The sequence below is a fragment of the Pinus tabuliformis genome, chromosome 4_2 (assembly GCF_031772625.1).
Source record: "Pinus tabuliformis cultivar Carrire ecotype Pingquan chromosome 4_2, CPIR1, whole genome shotgun sequence".
NCBI lineage: Eukaryota > Viridiplantae > Streptophyta > Pinopsida > Pinales > Pinaceae > Pinus > Pinus tabuliformis.
In genome coordinates, this window is record NC_142304.1 from 548,921,479 (window position 1) to 548,940,259 (window position 18,781).

Sequence of the window (18,781 nt, forward strand, 5' to 3'; positions counted from 1 at the left end):
ATGTACCCTAATGATAACATGATGCAGTCTCAGCTCAAATGATGAATAAGCAGCAGTACATCAACCAACCTACAGATCCATGATTGGTAGTCTGCTTTATCTAACATTTACCCGACCAGACATCATGCATGCAGTGGGAATAGTTGGAAGATTCCAAAAAAATCCAAAGGAATCACACCTTCATGCAGTCAAAAGGATTTTCAAATATCTTCATGGAACACAGAATTTTGGTTTATGGTATCCTAGAGATACATATCTTACACTTCATGCATATACAGATGTAGATTGGGCAGGAAGCGTTGATGACAAAAGAAGCACTACTGGTGGTGCATTCTATATGGGTTCCAGATTAGTGTCTTGGTTCAACAAGAAAGAAAGTTCAATTGCATTATCTACAGTTGAATTAGAATATGTGGCTATTGCAACTTGTTGCACACAACTCCTTTGGATGATGCAAACATTGTAAGACATTCAGATCACATGTACTCCACCCATATCCATTCTATGTGATAATACAAGTGCCATCAGTATTTCAAAGAATCCATTCATGCATTCCAAGACCAATCTACCCATCAAATACCATTTTCTACGTGAACAAGTGCTTGAACAAAAGGTAAAATTGGAGTATGTTCCCTCCAAAGAACAGGTTGCTGATATATTCACAAAACCACTGCCCATAGAGACATTTGAATATCTCAGACAGAATCTGGGAGTAGTTGATGCATCATCCTGCTGTTAAAACTTATCTGTTTCAGAGAAAAGTGGTTATACGAGATTTTCATGAAGCGTAGCCGCATACATACGCAGGTTTCTGTAGATACAGTTGCATATATGTTGGTTTGAAGAAAAGCAATGGGCTAGACTCAGGATAAAAGGAGTCTGATATGGGTCTGACAGTGATCATTTGGCGCAGGCTCAAGGGGAGCATATACTTCTAATAATGCATTGTTGGCATTATCTTAGAAGATCTTGGTACAAATTCACAGTTTTTTTTATTCAGGTGGAACAGGTTCAGGGGGAGATCATGGTTGCTGGTCTGGATGTTGATTAAAAAATGTTGCTGATGATAGTTGCTGATGACTATCATGGTCTTGTTTCAGATATTTGGTCTCTATGTCATATATTTTTTTTTTAATGTCAAGGTCATGAAACGCCTTATTTTTTTACCCCACTATGCATGGGATGGATGATGTAATGTTCTTGTTTTGACATGTATAGACAATTGGTATATCCCCACTTGGTTGGGTGGATGAGTCAAACTTGGTGTATCCCCACTTGGTTGGGAGATGGATGTATGTATGAGTCATTGGTGATAGGAAGGTCATTTATGATGTATGTATAGAGTCATGTTCTTCTTTTAGAACATATTTTTGCAGATATTCAGGGGGAACATGGAGCTCAATCAGCACACTTTAGCATATCAAAGAAATCTGCATGAACTCAAAGGGAGCATAACCCTTTTCCCTTGATGAAAAAGGGGGAGAGTGACTTGGGGTTGCCATCAAGTCCAAAGGGGGAGATTGTTGGCATTATGACATAGATTTGGCACTATGACACAGGTGTTGTCCTTGAAGGCAACTCACTCTGATGACAGATCATAGTTCAGACTCACAGAGTGAAGAAAAAAGGTATACGTAGGTTCCCTATTGACCAAGATGTGTGTACACACAGGTTAGCAGACCAAAAGGATCGTATAATGTACACATGCTCTTTCACAGAAGGAAAGGCACGTACATGATGAAAAACTAAGTTTTGCTCCATGGTATTTGGTCCATGGTATTTTGATCCATGGTATTGGTCCAAGGTATCCGGTCTAGAGTGTTGACCCCAGGTATTTGGTCCAAGGTATTGGTCCTAAGTGGTTTTGGTCCATGTTATTGAGTAAGGCCTAAGACTATAAAAGGAGGAGAAGTTCATTAGGCAAAGGCACGCAAGTATTGAATATCTGATGAACAACAAGATCTAGCATATAGGTTATTGGGTTATGGTGCATAGCTGGATCTAAACCAAGGATGAACCTTAGCGCTTGAAGAAGCATAAGATCTAATGATGGGTCATGATCTTAAGGCTTGAAGTGAAGTATATTTATGTGGTTTTTGATCATTTATCTGAATAAATGGTGCTTTTTGTAGTATGTAAATATGATGATATGGGTATAACTGAAGTCTGAAATTGTTGTAAAGTTTAAATCATCATTTACGGATCTATATGCAGGTTTGCCTTGAGAAAAGAGCATATGCACACAGGTTCGACACATTGAAGTAGTGTATACCTCATAAAATATGTTTTAGCTACTTCTATTTGTTGTTGCAGTGTTATGAGTTCTGGTCACTGTGCTCTGGTTATTGTATTCTGGTTACTGTATTCTGGTTATAACATTCTGAAAAGTGATTGATTGATTCAATTATGATTGATGCAAAGGAGATTGGTTGATGCAGATATATTTGATGTTTTATTGATGTTATTGATGGATCCAGTCTGAAAATTTATGAAACGTGGTCCCTAGAAGAAAAGAGAAGGTTGTAGCCTTTTGTAGGCTAGCACCTACGTACTAGTACACATATCAGCTAGTACAAGAGCTAGGGGGTTGTAGCTCCCTTCCAAGAGAAGCTGGAGAATGAGAGAAGGTTGTAGCCTTCTACAAGTAGAAGCCTGTGTACTGGTATAAGACTGCACCAGGACAAAAATTGTAAAAAGAAGTTCATAATTTAAAAAGAAGATAGAGACGATTGCAGCAGGTGGTTTTCACCCACATTGAGTTTCCACCTTATATCTTGTGTTCTTGTGTGTGATTGTCTGTTCTGTTTTCACTACACCTGGTTACTATTTATATGGTTCTAATGCACTGATTAGATATCAACATATGATTAATTAATTGAAACATAAGTCTGTAGGATATACGCTAGTTTCCTTAAACACAGTTGCGTATACACGCGAGTTCCATTAACTGAAGTAGCGTATATGAATCTAATTATGGAAATGAAAAATTATTAACTTGCTAATATTTATTCACCCCCACCCCCCCCCCCCCCCTCTTAGTATTATTTCCAACACCAAGTTGTGCCAATACCACTCCTAAAGATATGCATGAAGCATCCACATGAACATGAAATTCCTTCTTATAATATGGGAATACCATTATAGGATTAGTTACCATATTGTCTTTTAATGTGTCGGGACTCTTTTGACATTCTCCATTCCATAGGAATGTTACATCTTTCTTCAACAGTTTTCCCATAGGCATAGTGATGTAGGTTTTAACCCCATACATAAATTACTTGCATACAAATGCTAAAAATAGAAAATAAACAATGACAAGAACATAAAACATAAAACAAATATACATAGAGGTTTTCCCCTGGATCCCAAAATCGGGACTACTAGATTGATTTTTCATTATATTCCTTTCAATGTTACAATACATATATATACATGCCGAAGCATCCATAAACTCCAATCCATTAACCCTGGATTAGAACATAACCATAGTTCCCTTAACAAAATCTACAAAAATACCATGGAAAGAAAACCATTGTGCCCAAAACCATGTGTGACAACTATGCACAAAACCATAGGTAGGTTCTCCCACCTAATATAGGGTCCAAATTGTTTTTCTTGTGGGGCTAGTTGTGGAAAGAATATAAAACACATCCAACATTCTCCCACTTGTTGTTTTATTTCCACAAGGGGCCACAGGAGAGCTTATTCATTCATCCAACCATGCAACACCCATTGTTTCTCTACACCAAGATAACTTCTCAGTGCTCACTGACTTTTTCAATGCATCTGCATTATTATTCAAAGTGTCCACCTTTTCCAGCAACACATTGTTGTCCTCAACCATATCCCTTACAAAGTGATACTGAACATCAATATGCTTCTTCTTTGAATAATAAGTAGGTTTCTTTGCCAAGAAAATTGAACTTTGGCTGTCACAGCCTATCCTTATAGCTCCCTGTACTAACTTCATACTTGAACATAATCTCTCCAACCAAACGACTTCCTTGCTTTCATGAGTGGCTACCATGTATTCTTCCTCTGTAGTTGAAAGTGCCACTACAAACTGTCTCTTGCTCATCCAAATGACTTCACCTCCAAATAGGTTAAACACATACCCACTTGTAGATCTTCTCTGATCCATATCTCCAGCCCAATCTGCATCAACAAAGCCATGGATGTCCAAAAAGTTGTCCAATCCTGGTCTTCCTTGGTAGCTCAGACCAAAATCACTAGTGCCATGAAAATATCTTAAAACCTGCTTCACTGTTGTCCAATGCTCCTTCCTTTGTTTTGACATAAAACTACTCAATTCTCTCACTACATGTGCAATGTCTAGTCTAGCACAAACCATTGCATACATCAGGATACTTACTACACTTGCATATGGAACACGAGACATGTCCTTTTCCTCTTCTTGTGTCTTGGGACACTATTCAGCAGATAACTTTACACTGACAAGGATAGGAACCTTCATTGGTTTACTATCCTGAATATTAAACCTTTACAATTTTGTCTCGACATACTTCCTCTAGTTTAACCAGATCTTCCTTTTTTCCCAATATCATTTAATTTCCATGCCCAAAATATAGTTTGCAGCACCAAGATCTTTCATGTCGAATTTGGAGGATAATTGGGTCTTTAATTCCTGGATAATTTCATTGTTATTTCCAACCACCAACATATCATCCACATACAAGACCAAATAAATAACATGGTCACCAATTAATTTAAAATACACACAATGATCTACTTTGCTTCTGGTGAAAACAAGTCCCTGAATATATGTATCAAATTTCTGATACCACATCCTTGGTGATTATTTTAACCCATAAAAATAATTTTTCAACCTACATACCAGTTCTTTATTTCCCTTCACCACAAAGCCTTCAAGTTACTTCATGTAAATCTCTTCTTCCAAATCCCCGTGAAGAAATGTTCTCTTCACATCCATCTATTCTTCCTCAAAATCAAAATCAGCAACAACAGATAAAGGTAATCTAATAGAATATACCTTCGTAATAGTAGAAAACATATCACCAAAATCAATTCCCGACACTTGAGAATAACCTTTTGCTACCAACCAAGATTTGTATTTCTCCACCTTTCCTTCTGCATTCATCTTCTTCTTAAACACCCATTTGATGTCAATGGGTTTCCTTCTAGCTGACAACTCCACCAGATCCCAAGCCCCATTTTTGTGCAAAGATGCCATTTCATCAACCATGGCCTCTTTCCATAGTTTTCAATCCTCTGAATCTATTTCTTCCATGACAATTCTGTTATCATCATTAGTAATAGACAAAGAAAAAATTGAACAAAAAGTAGTTGGAATATACCTTTCTATATGCTTTATTTTATGAACTAGTCTTCTCATAACTAGATTTTGTGGCTCTTCATCTTCTGATTTCTCTTCTTCTGTAGAGACCGATTCATCCTCCTTTAGCTCAACCTCTATCTTCTCAGGTTCCTTTGGTAGGAATTCATGTTTAATAACATCTTTCACCTCTCTAAACACCACATCATGGTTGTACACAACCTTCCTTGTTTCTGGGTTCCAAATCTTATAACCTTTAGAACCATCCTTATACCCAATAAATATGCACCTTTAAGATTTACTATCCAACTTGGTTCTTTTATACTTTGTAACATGTACATATGCATCACATCCAAATACCCTCGTATGTGAAAGAGAGGGTTTCTTACGAGTCCATGCCTCTTAAGGAGTCTTATTCTCCAATGGTGATGAAGGTGATATGTTGACTAGGTAACATGCAGTCTCCACTGCCTCTACCCAAAATTCATCTCCTAACCCGACACCATTGAGCAAGCTTCTTACCCTTTCCATCGACGTTCTGTTCATTCTTTCTACAACTCCATTTTGCTAAGGTGTGCATGGAGTAGTCTTTTTCCGTGCTATACCTCACTTCTTACAAAACTCTTCAAATTACTTCTTGCAAAAATATCCATCATTATCTATCCTCAACACCTTTATCTTCTTCTCTGTCTGGTTGCCCATCAGAGCCTTAAATTCTTTAAACTTGTCAAAGGATTCATATTTCTTCTTGAGGAAATATATCCATGTATTCCTTCAGAAGTCATCTAGAAATGATACATAGCACACAAAATTACCCATTGATGGAAATGACATAGGTCCAAACACATCATTGTGCATAAGCTCTAATATTCGTATCGCCCTCTTAGCACCAGAGGGGAAACTCACCCAATTCTGCTTCTCATATACACAATTTTCAAAGAAATCAAATCCAAAGAGAAATTAAACATAAATTCTACAATACCATTACCATGAAGTATTCGAAGGCCATTCTCTCCAATAATTCCAAGCCTTTGGTGCCATAACATGGTCTTTTCTCAAGAGACCACTATATTTTCTGCTCCACTTTCAAGAACCATAAATTTGTTGCACCCATCAATAACAGTGCTACCCTAAATCTTGTACAAAGTTCCAATCCAAACCCCCCGCATCAATACCAATGCTCCCCGAACCATCTTGTAAGTATCTTTCTCAAAAACTATTTTTACAACTACATCATCTAGCTTGATTACAGAAATCAGATTTCTAGCCAATGCAGGAATATGTAGAACACCCAGAAGTTTTAAAATCCTTCCACCTTGTAACTTCAACTTGAATTTTCTGTGACCAATGATTCTATCCTTCCTATCATCCCCTAATAAGACATCACCACCATCATATTTATCATACTCGTAGAACCACACCCTGTGGGGAATGAAGTGAAATAATGCACCTGAGTCAATCAACCATGCCTCATGATTTGCATGTGTACTTGAAGAAGAAGTCAAGTACACATCCCCACCTTCATCTGAGGTGGTTTTTTCCTTTGCAGAAGGAGCATAATTAGATCCCTTTCTGTTATAGACATTTTTGGGCACTGCAACCCCAATCAAACATGTCCATAAACCAAGGGCTCCTAAGTCCCTAAAAGTGTTGTTTCATGCCCTAAAGGAACAAGGTCAGCGGATTACATCATCTCCCAGAAGTTCTCCACAAGAAACTGCTCAGAACTGGTCAAAACTAGACCATACAAGTTGCTCAGTGCTAAGGGTGCGATGCATCCCACCTGCCCAGTGAAAAGGGTTCGATGCATACTGAAAAGCCCTTCTATAGGGTGCGATGGGCGAGAGTGGACAAATGGCAGAGACAGTTTGTGAGGTGGATGATCATGGAATCTTCCAGAAACTTCTCATGTGACACTTGCCTCTCTGAATTCGCCCAGGGATGAGTAAGAGATCATCAATCTCCAAGTGGAATCAAGAACTATCAGAGAGAGGACACTAATCAAAATCCCAGAAGCTGACTCACCCCCCTGCAATCATCTATATATGGATCCCTCATCCTAGAGATCCAGAGGCTGAAATTTTGTATCTTGTAAGGAAGTGTTGTTGGTTTCTTGTTGGAATATCATAGCGTTTGGTGATCTAAGCTTTTCATGAGGTGAAATAAGGCTTTCATGCTGGAGGATGATGCTGGGTCAGAACAATTGGTTGTAATCCTCTTTGCTATTCTTGATTATTAATAAAGCTATTCAAGTTTTCCTCTACATTCTTGTATGTTTGATGATATATGCATTTGTGTGGTCAATATATATCTGGTCCTATATTATTTATGATTGTAGATCTCTGTTCTTCGATAGTATTATGCTACTTTGATTCCACAGGTGATCTTTGAAGCTGGGTAAACGAAGGAGAAGTGGCAAGGATATGTCAGAAGGGAGAGGAACCGAGCAAGGAACCAAGCGCAAGACTGAGGTTGGTGTCCTTCATTCCACTCTTATCTACTTCTCATAAAGGAAAACGAAAGTAGTTTTAGTTTGTTTGTTTCTAAGATAGCTACCAGTCTTAATGGGACTAGCAGCTCCGAGTGGACACTAGATTTCCCGATAACAAAATGGCGACTCCACTGGGGAACATTTAGATTGTTTGTTTGTCTATATTTGTTTGTTTTATAAACTTACAGACTGAGCCTGAATTCAAGCCAGCTAGCCTTCAAACTGCATTTGCTATGCAAGTGCAAAGTAGATCAATGCTGCTTCAGTCTATCTCCGGGTTTTGTTTATAAACTGAACAATCGATTTGCAAACTTTCTAATTGCCCTAGTGGTGGCTCTAGTAACCTCATTAGATCAGCCCCTGTGATTTCTATTTACTGTACATCACTTGCCCGGCCTAAATCCCTGAACTGAGCTGCAAACTGTGACCCGAAACCCAGTTGAAGTCTCGTCCCTGGACCATCGCACCTTTTACTCTTGGGAATCTGGATGCATCGCACTTCCCGTGTGCAGTAGGTGCACTGCATCGCACTTTCCCTGTGTTACAGGTGCGCTGATCAGACAAGACCTCTTCTGCTCTCAGATTTTGGTTTCTGTGTTCACTCTCTTCAGCTCTATTCAGGAGTTTTGTTGTCTATGATCAGTATACCACTGTCGAAACCCCCTTCCTTTCCATCTTTCCACCTCCATTGTGCAAATAACTGTGAATGTTTTTATGTATTTTCTGCCATTTTCAATTCTCTTTTACAAAGAAGTAGCATAATCAAACTGTCGTCTTTTGATTTGAAAGTGTCGCAAGTGTTGTTTTTAGTCAAAGAAAAGAATTCTATTGTTCTTGATGGTCGATTATACAGTTACTCTTGTATTTGATTTTAATTAGTAGTTTTTCAAGTGTCGAAAACAGTTTTCAATTCAAAATAGTAGTGTCGTCATTATCTTCCTTTCGTTTTTGAAGAGAAATTTGCTAGTACTGTCGCTTTGAAAAGATAATTTAGATTCGTACTTAGCATTCTTCTTGTCATTCACACAGTAAGAAAGCTGAAAACAAATACATGCATGTGCATTTTCATTTAGACTGCTTGTTGGTTTGATTTAGGACAGTGCATCTAGTGTGTGCTCTCTGCTCTATGTTGAAAGAATATCATCTCTCTTTCTTTAGTAGCTAGGATTTTCATTGCAAAAAGAAGATTAAACGATTGTTTATCATCTTAGATTGCATTTTAGGAATTGTACATCTGCATCACGCGGTGAACCTGAAAGGAAAATTTCTTAAGAAAGATCAACTGTAAAATAAATTTAATGAACCTAAAAACACTTTGGAACCTAACGCACAACATCTAGAAGTCTAGGCTAGAGACATATTCCGGCGTCGTAATGCCTGGTAATTGTCGCTTTCATTGTTGGTTGGGTGATTCCTCCTCTTTGAGATAACAAGTGCCAGTATGGACTTGTGCTCCCATGTACCGTCGAGTATATATTGGGATACCACAATAGGCTATATCCTTTATCCATAGGAAGCCGTGTCTGCTGCCCTATCGATCGCAATGCACTGAACACAGCATTCGGGAAGATTGACTGCCACACCGTAAAAAGTATTCTGCAGTTTTGGATTGGTTTGGTAATCCCTCTGTCTAGATTTCCAGAGTAGTCTATTTCATTCCTTTTCTGACTCCTTAAAGGAAAAGGTCCATCTTAGCACTTGTCACTTCAGGCTCATTAAAAATCGAAGGTGACTAGAGTCATCTTTTGTTTTTTTTCTCGACTCTTAAAAATTGAAAAAACAAGTTGTGTCAAAGCATCTAAAATTCATTTAATTCAAAAACATTTTCCCATTTATTTTTAGTTGATCAAGTAATCCGCAATCGTGGAAGAAAGTCAATTGAAACCCCATCGTTCGCGAAGACTTACGAGTCAACCGTCTTTGTCCCCAGAATCAAAACTATTCCGGACAAAGCGAACTTGTTTAACCAGCTCAAAGTCCCCTGGTCGGGTTGGAACAAGTGTTCTGACACCCTCGGAGACTCCGGTTACTCCAAACATTTCTAGTACCCCTGCCTTTACAGAAGAAGTTCCGCAGCCACAAGAGGATAGTAGAACTGATCCTAGTGTGAGGGTAAACACTTCTATACTTGAACCGGCTCCATCCATAGCTAATTCGGAAGGTGTTGTTCCCCAAACATCAGTCGCTGCAGAATCTATACCTTCTTCGGCACCAGAAATATTTTACGGACCTGACGATCTACCTCTTCCACCCGGTTTGATTGCTATAGAAGAGATTGTGGAGGATCCACCATCTAGTACTCCATCGCAATTTGGAGTAGGGGTCACTCTATATCCTTCTTCATCAGAAATTATTCTACCATTATTGGAATTTCCTGTAGAATCGCTAGGAAACCTTTTGGATAGACTAGATATGTCTGAACAACCGTCGACATCTAGAACTATGTCATCTGACACAGCAGCGGCAGAGCTTCCTGCTGCTACTCCGACAATGTTCGTCGACGTACCATCTGTTGCAACTAGCTCTCAATCACTGGATGGGATCCATCCAGGGGCTGTTTCGACGGTATGGTCTATTCCCGTTTGTTCATCCGAAATAATATCTGGAATCTCTTATGTTGAGTCTCAGCAAATTGATCCTTCGCAATGTCAATTTTGGCAGTCCGGTCCTCAAAGGAAAATAATTCCCTTAAGCACTGGATTACCGCCGTATGGAGGGCAATATGCCCTTTCATTGTCGCCTCTGGGAGGTCAAACATATGAGAGTTCGCAACAGAATTTAGGTTATGCTAGAATTACATCCAGTGGTTGGATACCAATACTGCCTCAACAACCAAGAGTTGTATACTCAATGCAACAAAGTATGCCTATGTCAAATATCCCCACTACACCGGCTATTGTGACGGTGTCGCAAGTACAAGCGTTACCTATTGTATGCCAACCTCAAGTCTCTCAGGTCGCAATCCAACAACCCCTTGTCCCTGCGACGCCACCACAATCATCGGTTAGTGGCTCCTTAACTGGAGTGACCCAGGCTCAAACGGGTACCATTACCCCTCATCTCGGTCAAACAGCCAGTATTGGGCAACAGCACATGGTCTCACAACCATGGCTGGTGCAATATCAACAACCACAATTCCAACAAGTTTACCAAGGATCTGAGCACCAAGTCTTTGCAAGTAATGGGTAGCCATATATTCAAAATGGTCAACATCAACCATTTCATAATAGTTATGCCCATCAACCTTACCAAAGTTATCAGCATCAAATGCACTATGCTGGTATGCAAAGACCCACTGCTCAGGCAATCCCATCTTATCCTGGGTATGCTTCGCCAAACCTGAATCAACAGTTGCCCTTCGTGGCAACTTTAGAGTTACCAGATCTAAACCAGCTAACAAACGATCCAATCGCTTACGCCCCTTGGTGGCCAGCGATTCCTCATAAACTTCCGTCAGATATTCCTAAACTTAATGGAAATCCAGGTGAAGACCCGTCGAATCATGTGAAGACCTTTCACCTGTAGTTTTCATCTAACACTCTAAATGCTGATTCAATCAAGCTTCGCCTTTTTCAGCGAACGTTAACTGGTCTGACAGAAAAATGGTATATCGAATTACCTAGAGATTCGTTTGATAACTTCAGTGCCCTAGCCACAACCTTTTTAACCTATTTTCAGTTACCCATAAGGTACGAAATGGGAACAGAGCTTCTTACCAATTTCAAGCAAACGATGGCCACTCACATATCCGATCATATTCATGAGTGGCGACGTCGTCGTAGAATGGTAAAAACATATGTTCTTGATCAGCTGTTGGCTGAATGGTTTATTAAGTCATTGTTACCTTCTATTACGGAAGATGTCGCAAAGGGAGGAGTCGTCGCTGAAGAGCAAGTAATTGCTCGTGCGCAATATTTAGACATGATCTATACTCAGTCTAGCACACTCTACGATAAAATCCCTGATGCTCCTAGACCGGAATTTTCCGTACCTCCCTCTCCTAAATCAAACAAAGACTCTCATGCCAGAGATGCCGTGATAGGAATGACTAGCACAAAAACCGTAAAGGCTAAGTCGAAAAAGGCCCGTACGGTTATAGGTCAAAATGCAAATGAAGAACTTCTCACCTCGGAAGTAAATTCCGTATCGACTGACAAAGGCAAAGAAACCAAGCAACCAGGAGGCAAGAAGAAAAAGAAAGGGAAGAAGAAGAAACAGGAAGAGTCATCCCCTGAAAAATCTTCTGCAAACCCTTCTGGAGATAGGAAGCCAAATCTTCCATGCTTAATATGTGATGAGGATCATTGGACAAGAGAGTGTCCGTATAAAGTTGAGCTTAGAAAATTCTTCAAAAATTCAAAAATCTCGACAGTATTGACTCATCCGTTTCCAAATCCAGGAACAAATCTGGTTGCTAGTGACAATGCTTCCCCGTCCCAAGTGCTAATGTTGTCGGTTTCAAAGCAGCAAAACGATGCTTTGATATCGACAAGGAATAAATATTATGGGAATCCACAGCTTTCGGACAACAAGGCCAATGATCAACCCAGTAGTTCGACAACAACTTCGACTGAAGTTGTGCCACCCATCATTCCTGAACTAACGATAAAGCCACCAAAGGGAGTAGTACACAAATCGACATTTAATCCTCGTGCCAGAGCAACACAACATTATAATATAGTGGAGGATCTCGCCCAATCACCATCTGCTATGTCGAAAATTGAAGTACTGCAAAATTGCCCCTCTCAAAAGCAGGCTTTATTATCAGCGATAGGTGGGATTGACCTAACGGATTCCAATCTTGTGTCCTTTAATCACAAAGGATATGACCCTCAGTCTCCATCTCAACTAGCTTTCCTTATTCAAGTGAAAGCCCTCAACAAAACTGTTCATCGAACAATTATTGATGAGGGGGCATCTACATGTATTATGTCGATGAGTTGCTGGAAAACTTTAGGATCTCCACCCTTGTCGCGATCTTCGACAACATTAAAAGCATTTGATGGATGAACATACACCCCATACGAGATTTTAAGTAACTTGCAAGTCGAACTGGGGGGCAAAACAGTAGAAATAGATGTTGAAGTAATTGACGGAAACCTCGATTACAACATCCTACTGGGAAGGCCCTAGATATATGCTATGGCAGCCGTTGTGTCGACCTATTTCAGGAAGATTGCATTTCCCTTTCAAGGAGGAATTACAATCGTCGACCAACAGACATTTCTCCCCAACAGTTCACAAGTTACGGGAAGCATTCTGATGATCCACGGAAGCCCTCACTCGCTTCAAAATATCGGAGTAGGCCTACTAAAAGACCCTATATTAATGGGGACTTTTTCCCTACCACCTCCAATCAATCTGGCGGAAGTGGCAACAGTGGGAACCTGCAATATGATATCTTCTATTCAAAAGATCTCTGAAAACGATATTAAAATGGATCATCTGCAGGTATTGCCTCCAAGCCCAATAGAAATCTTGTAGCAATCAATGTTTTCGGCATGGGAGGCAAACCCAATGCAATTCTCATCAAGCATTTGGATAGATAGGTCTAAGGAATATGGTACCCCTTCAGATCCTTGGTCGCAAGTACATTATACAGACGAAGGAATTTTTCAGTCAATGATGATTGACGGGGCACCATGGGAAGATTACCACCATCGTTCCCATCTTCTGGATTACAAAGAAGATACTCCTAGTGACCTTCATCATCCCTCGGTTTTTATTTTCTATCAAATACTGTAAACACGGTGGATTCTGAGTGAAACTTGTCCAATATTGAAGAGACTATCGCCATAAATATCTCGACCAAACACTACAACAAAACCAGCGATTAGCGTCCCTTTTTACTTCTTTTTTTGCATCTAGAGCCAATTTTTGGTGCTATTTGCATCCATTTATCAAATATGGTGCAAAACTTGACACAAAATTTGCATCAAGTTTTGCACCAAATCTTACACCAAGTTTAGCACCAGTTATTGCAATAGGTTTTGCACCAAATTTTATGCCAAGTTTTGTGTCATCCTTTACACCAGGTTTTGTTCCAGGTTTTGCATCAAGTTTGGCACCTAATTTTGTTTGACATACTTTTGCATCCTCATTTGCATCCACTTTTTGCACCTACACTTGCATCAACTTTTGCATCGACTTTTGCATCCTTTTTTGCATCCTTTTTTAAATCATTTTTTGCATCCATTTTTGCATCCATTTGTGCATCCCTTTTGTGCCAAGTTTTACATCGAGTTTTGTGTCTAGTTTTGCATAAAATTTTGCATCTACTTTTGTTGCATCCACTTTTCCCTCTTGTTTGGCATCCATATTTACATCCTCTTTTGCATCTATTATTGTACCCACTATTGCATCTAATATTTTTGTGCCACAATTAGCGCCTAGTTTGGCACCTCCTTTTGCACCCACTTTTGATTATAATTTTGCATCCACGTTTGCATCCTCATTTGCGTCTAGGTTTTCATCAACTACTACATCTATTTTTTCATCCCTTTTTGTATCCAATTTTGGACCGGGATTTGCATCAGGTTTTGTGTCTCGTTTTGCATCTACTTTTGCATCGACTTCTATTGCATCCACTTTTGCACACAATTTTGCATCCACTGTTGCACCCATTTTAAATTTCACTTTTTGCATCCCTTTTTACATCTTCATTTGCATCATACTTTGATTCTTTTTTTTGCATCTATCATTACATCCACTTTTGTTATGCTACAATTTGCACCATGTTTTGCACTTACTGTTGTATCCACGTTTGCTTCCAATTTTGCATCCATGTTCACATCCTCTTTTGCATCAAATATTGCATCTATTTTTGCATCCACTTTTATGTCAGGTTTATGCATTAGGTTTTGCATCTCGTTTTGTATCTACTTTTGCATCTACTTACATTATATCCATTTTTGCATCCAATTTTGTTTTGCCTGTTGCATCAATGTTTGCTTCCACTTTTACATCCATTTTTGCATCTTATTTTGCATATTTTTTGTCTAATGTTACATCCACTTTTGTTGCACCATATCTTACGCCTACCATTGCAACCACATTTGCTTCCACGTTTGCATCCCCTATTGCATCCACTTTTGTTTCATCCATTTTTTCATCTACTTTTGTTTCCGTTGTTGCATCCACATTTGTTTCACCACAATTTGTGCCAAGTTTTACACCTACCATTGGACCCATGTTTGCTTCCACTTTTGCCTTCATGGTTGCATCCAAGTTTGCATTGACAACTGCATCTACTTTTGCATCCACTTTTGTGTCAGGTTTTTCATGTTGTTGTGCATCTACTTATGTTGTATCCACTTTTCATCCAATTTTACTTCTATTGTTGCCCCCATTTCTATGTTCGCTTTTGCATCCCTTTTCCAACACTCATCATATTTTCTGCATTGATGATATTCCTTATGGCATTGACAATTATGAACAATTGATGACAATGTCAATAATATTGACAATGATGAAAATGAAGATGATGGCGATGACATGAATTGTGATTATGATGATAAAGACGATAGTGGTTACAATGACAATGATGATGATGGCAATGATTATGATGATGACGATGCTAATGACGTTGGCGAATCTTCCCAATTTTAGATGTTGTCATTGTCATAATCATAAGCATTATCTTTGGTGTCATGATCATCATTTTCATCTAGGTCATCATCAAAAACAATAATGGCATGAATGATGATGATGCATGATTACAACAATGTCGATAGAAATTACATTAATGATGATGATGGGGATGATAAAAATGACAATGACGATGATAATGGTGGTGATGATCATCATCATCGATCATCTGTCAAAAATAGAGTTGTTATTTCTCTTACGTATATCAATGTGTCCTAAACAACCCTTTTCTAGCACTGATCACATTTTTTGGGTTGATGATATTTCTTACAACATCTACAATTATGAACAATTGCAAACAATGTCCATAATGATGATGATGATGGCATGAATGGTGATTATGATGATAATGTAATGATGGCAATAACAATGACAAGGATGATGGTGATGATGATGACAATGATTATGATAATGAGAATGACCTTACAATCTTATGGATTCGTGAACAATTACTAGTTTCAATACCATCTTCTGGATACGTATTACTATCATTCTTCATGCATTACATTTCCATCGACATCTCTACTCTGAGTAGTGGATGGCATGTCATCAATGTATGCTAATTTCATCAATTCCTCAAATTTTTCACGTGGTAGTGCTTTCTTCAATGCTTCTCTTCTTCTCCTAGTATGGTTTAAAGGATGAATTGGATCATCTCGTTGAATTCTTAATGGTCTAGTTGGATCTTGATCATTAATAGGTGTATCATCAACATCGTTTACCTATAATTAAATGCAACCATTATTTAATGTTAGATAGCAATTACTGTATAGAACATGGATCCATCAAAGATATACACAATAAATTACTCAACAAAACAACATTATACATGTATACAATAAATTAAAAATATTATTTTTGAACACATTATTTTAAAAACAAGCCACATTAATTTCATATTCTTAGATTTTCTACCTTAGGAACATCCAAAAACAACAATTGTCTCAAATTATTCATCTATGCATGTAGTATCATCATGACCAACCTCTTGTTCATTGTGTTGATTTTCTATTTCATTTACAAACTCCATTGTCATATCCTCTTCCACCCATTTCTTTTTGCGTGATTTAATTGTACGGCGTAGGCCACATCCATATGCAGGTATTTGTATTGGTCTATCAAAATGATTAAACTCCTCATTTGTTCTGATTCCATTGCCAACCTAAAATAATTGATACATGCATTATTTTTTCCAAGGTTAGAGATTAGACTATATGATGTACTTATATCGTCCATTAATTTATAACTGAACTTATTTATAACACCCACAAAGTATAACAATTGTATCAAAGTATTCATTCCATGTATTATCATCATGACTAACCTCTTGTTCATTCCCAACTTTGGTTGAAGATTAAGATGTCATCTAAATACACCACCACAAATGCATTGGTGAAGGGTCACAAGATGTCATCCATCAACTTCATGAAGGTTGCAGTAACATTCGTCAACTTGAAAGGCATGACCAACCATTCGAAAAGTCCCTCCTTGGATTTGAAGGCAATCTTCCACACATCAGAATTAACCAAACTTCAAGTTAATATTGCTGGAATATTTGCCCCCCTTGAGCTGGTCCAGAAGGCCATCAATCCATGGGATTGGGTACCTATTATAGACAATAATTTTGTTTGGCACCCGATAGTCAATATAGAGTCTCCAGGTCCCATCCTTCTTATGTACCAATACAATCAGACTCCCACAAGGTGATGAGCTTTTCCTAATGTGCCCTTTCTGCAACAACTCCTGAATTTTCCTCTTGATCTCATTCTTCTCCAGAACACAACGTCGATATATTGATCCATTGGGAATGATGCGCTTGGGGTCAGATCAATGGAGTGCTTGACCTGACAATGGAGAGGTACCCCCGCAGGTGAGGTGAAAATGTCCTTGTACTCCTCCATGACCTTGTCCATCTGCTACTACTGTGCGGAGGAGCCATGTTTGGAATTTGTGGCCACAATCTTCTTCTTGTCCTGAGGGTGAATCATAAGGAAAACAAATTTCCTAGTCTGTGAAATGATCTTACTACATTTCTTTGCAGAGATCAAATAGATGGTGGTAGGCGGGGCTACTCGAGCTAAAGGAGTTGGAGACTTTTGGCTAGTCTAGAGAATATCACAAAACAACTCCTAAACTTCAATGCACTCGCTTTCCAACACATACTAAGAAAGGGCAACAAGTTGGTAAACATGCTTGCCAATGAAGGGCTCAACTTCACTTTAGAGGTCATGGAATCTCTATGGGAACAAATTTTTGTTGCTCAATGGAAGCATGAATGTCAGGACATTGTTGAACAAGACAAAGTTCCCTACGGTGGGTGCACAACATTAATTTTCCTGATTGACCATGATCTGTAGTAATCATATGAGAGGGAGGCAAGATGCCCACACCTAGCGACCTGCATGGCATATCTGCCACCACCATCACATTTCTCAGTAGAGGATGATATTTATGGTATTAGAGGCATTTGTACGAAAGGAGGTGGGCTACTATCATTTTGTAGATCTCACACTCTTCGAATCGAGCACACATTCATGGTTTTGTGTAGGTGAGTACACCATTGTCATTTAAAGAAGCAAAGCATATCATGTTGGATCATTAAGAGAAAAATACAACCAATTCTCGAAGCCTTTAAAATAGGGCATATGGTCATGGGGTCCTGCAACACTCTATCAATGACTCTAGCTTGCAAGCGCCATGTAATCCCCGACGTTTGCACTTGCAATCAACCCCTTAGGATCTCCACTTTCGGTTATCATCCATGCCTCTCCTTTACAAGGATCTCTATCAATCAAGTTTGGTCTTCTCCTTTACTCCCCTTGCAACTCACTTCAGGATTGGTTCTTTTCCACAACCTCTCTTCTTGCTCCGATTTGGAATTTCAGATCTTGTCTCTCTGTCCCCATGCTTGGCTTTATTTTTGTTGCAGGTTTCCTCACCTGAGCCTCTTCACAATTTTAACCCCCCCCCACTTTCAGTTAGAAAGGTTAACCTCTATCTAGTTTATTTTTACCCACCATCGACTTGTTCCTCCTTTCAATTGACTTTCTGCCGCCCCTACCTCTCACTCAGTCATGGTTCGATGTTGCACCACCATCTCCACAGAGGCAGAACATAGGGGCAGATCGAGTCAACCCCCCTCTCCTACTCCTCCCTCCCTGCATGCCTCCCATGCTCAGGATTCCACCGGAGCCATCGTGGACCATTAGCAACGTCTCGTTCTTGAGGTCATGTAGTGAGCTATCGCTTACATCAAAGGGCAAGTTCGCTAGGCTAGAAGATACGTGCCAAATCATCACGTGGAGCGAGAAACACAAGATTATATTCAT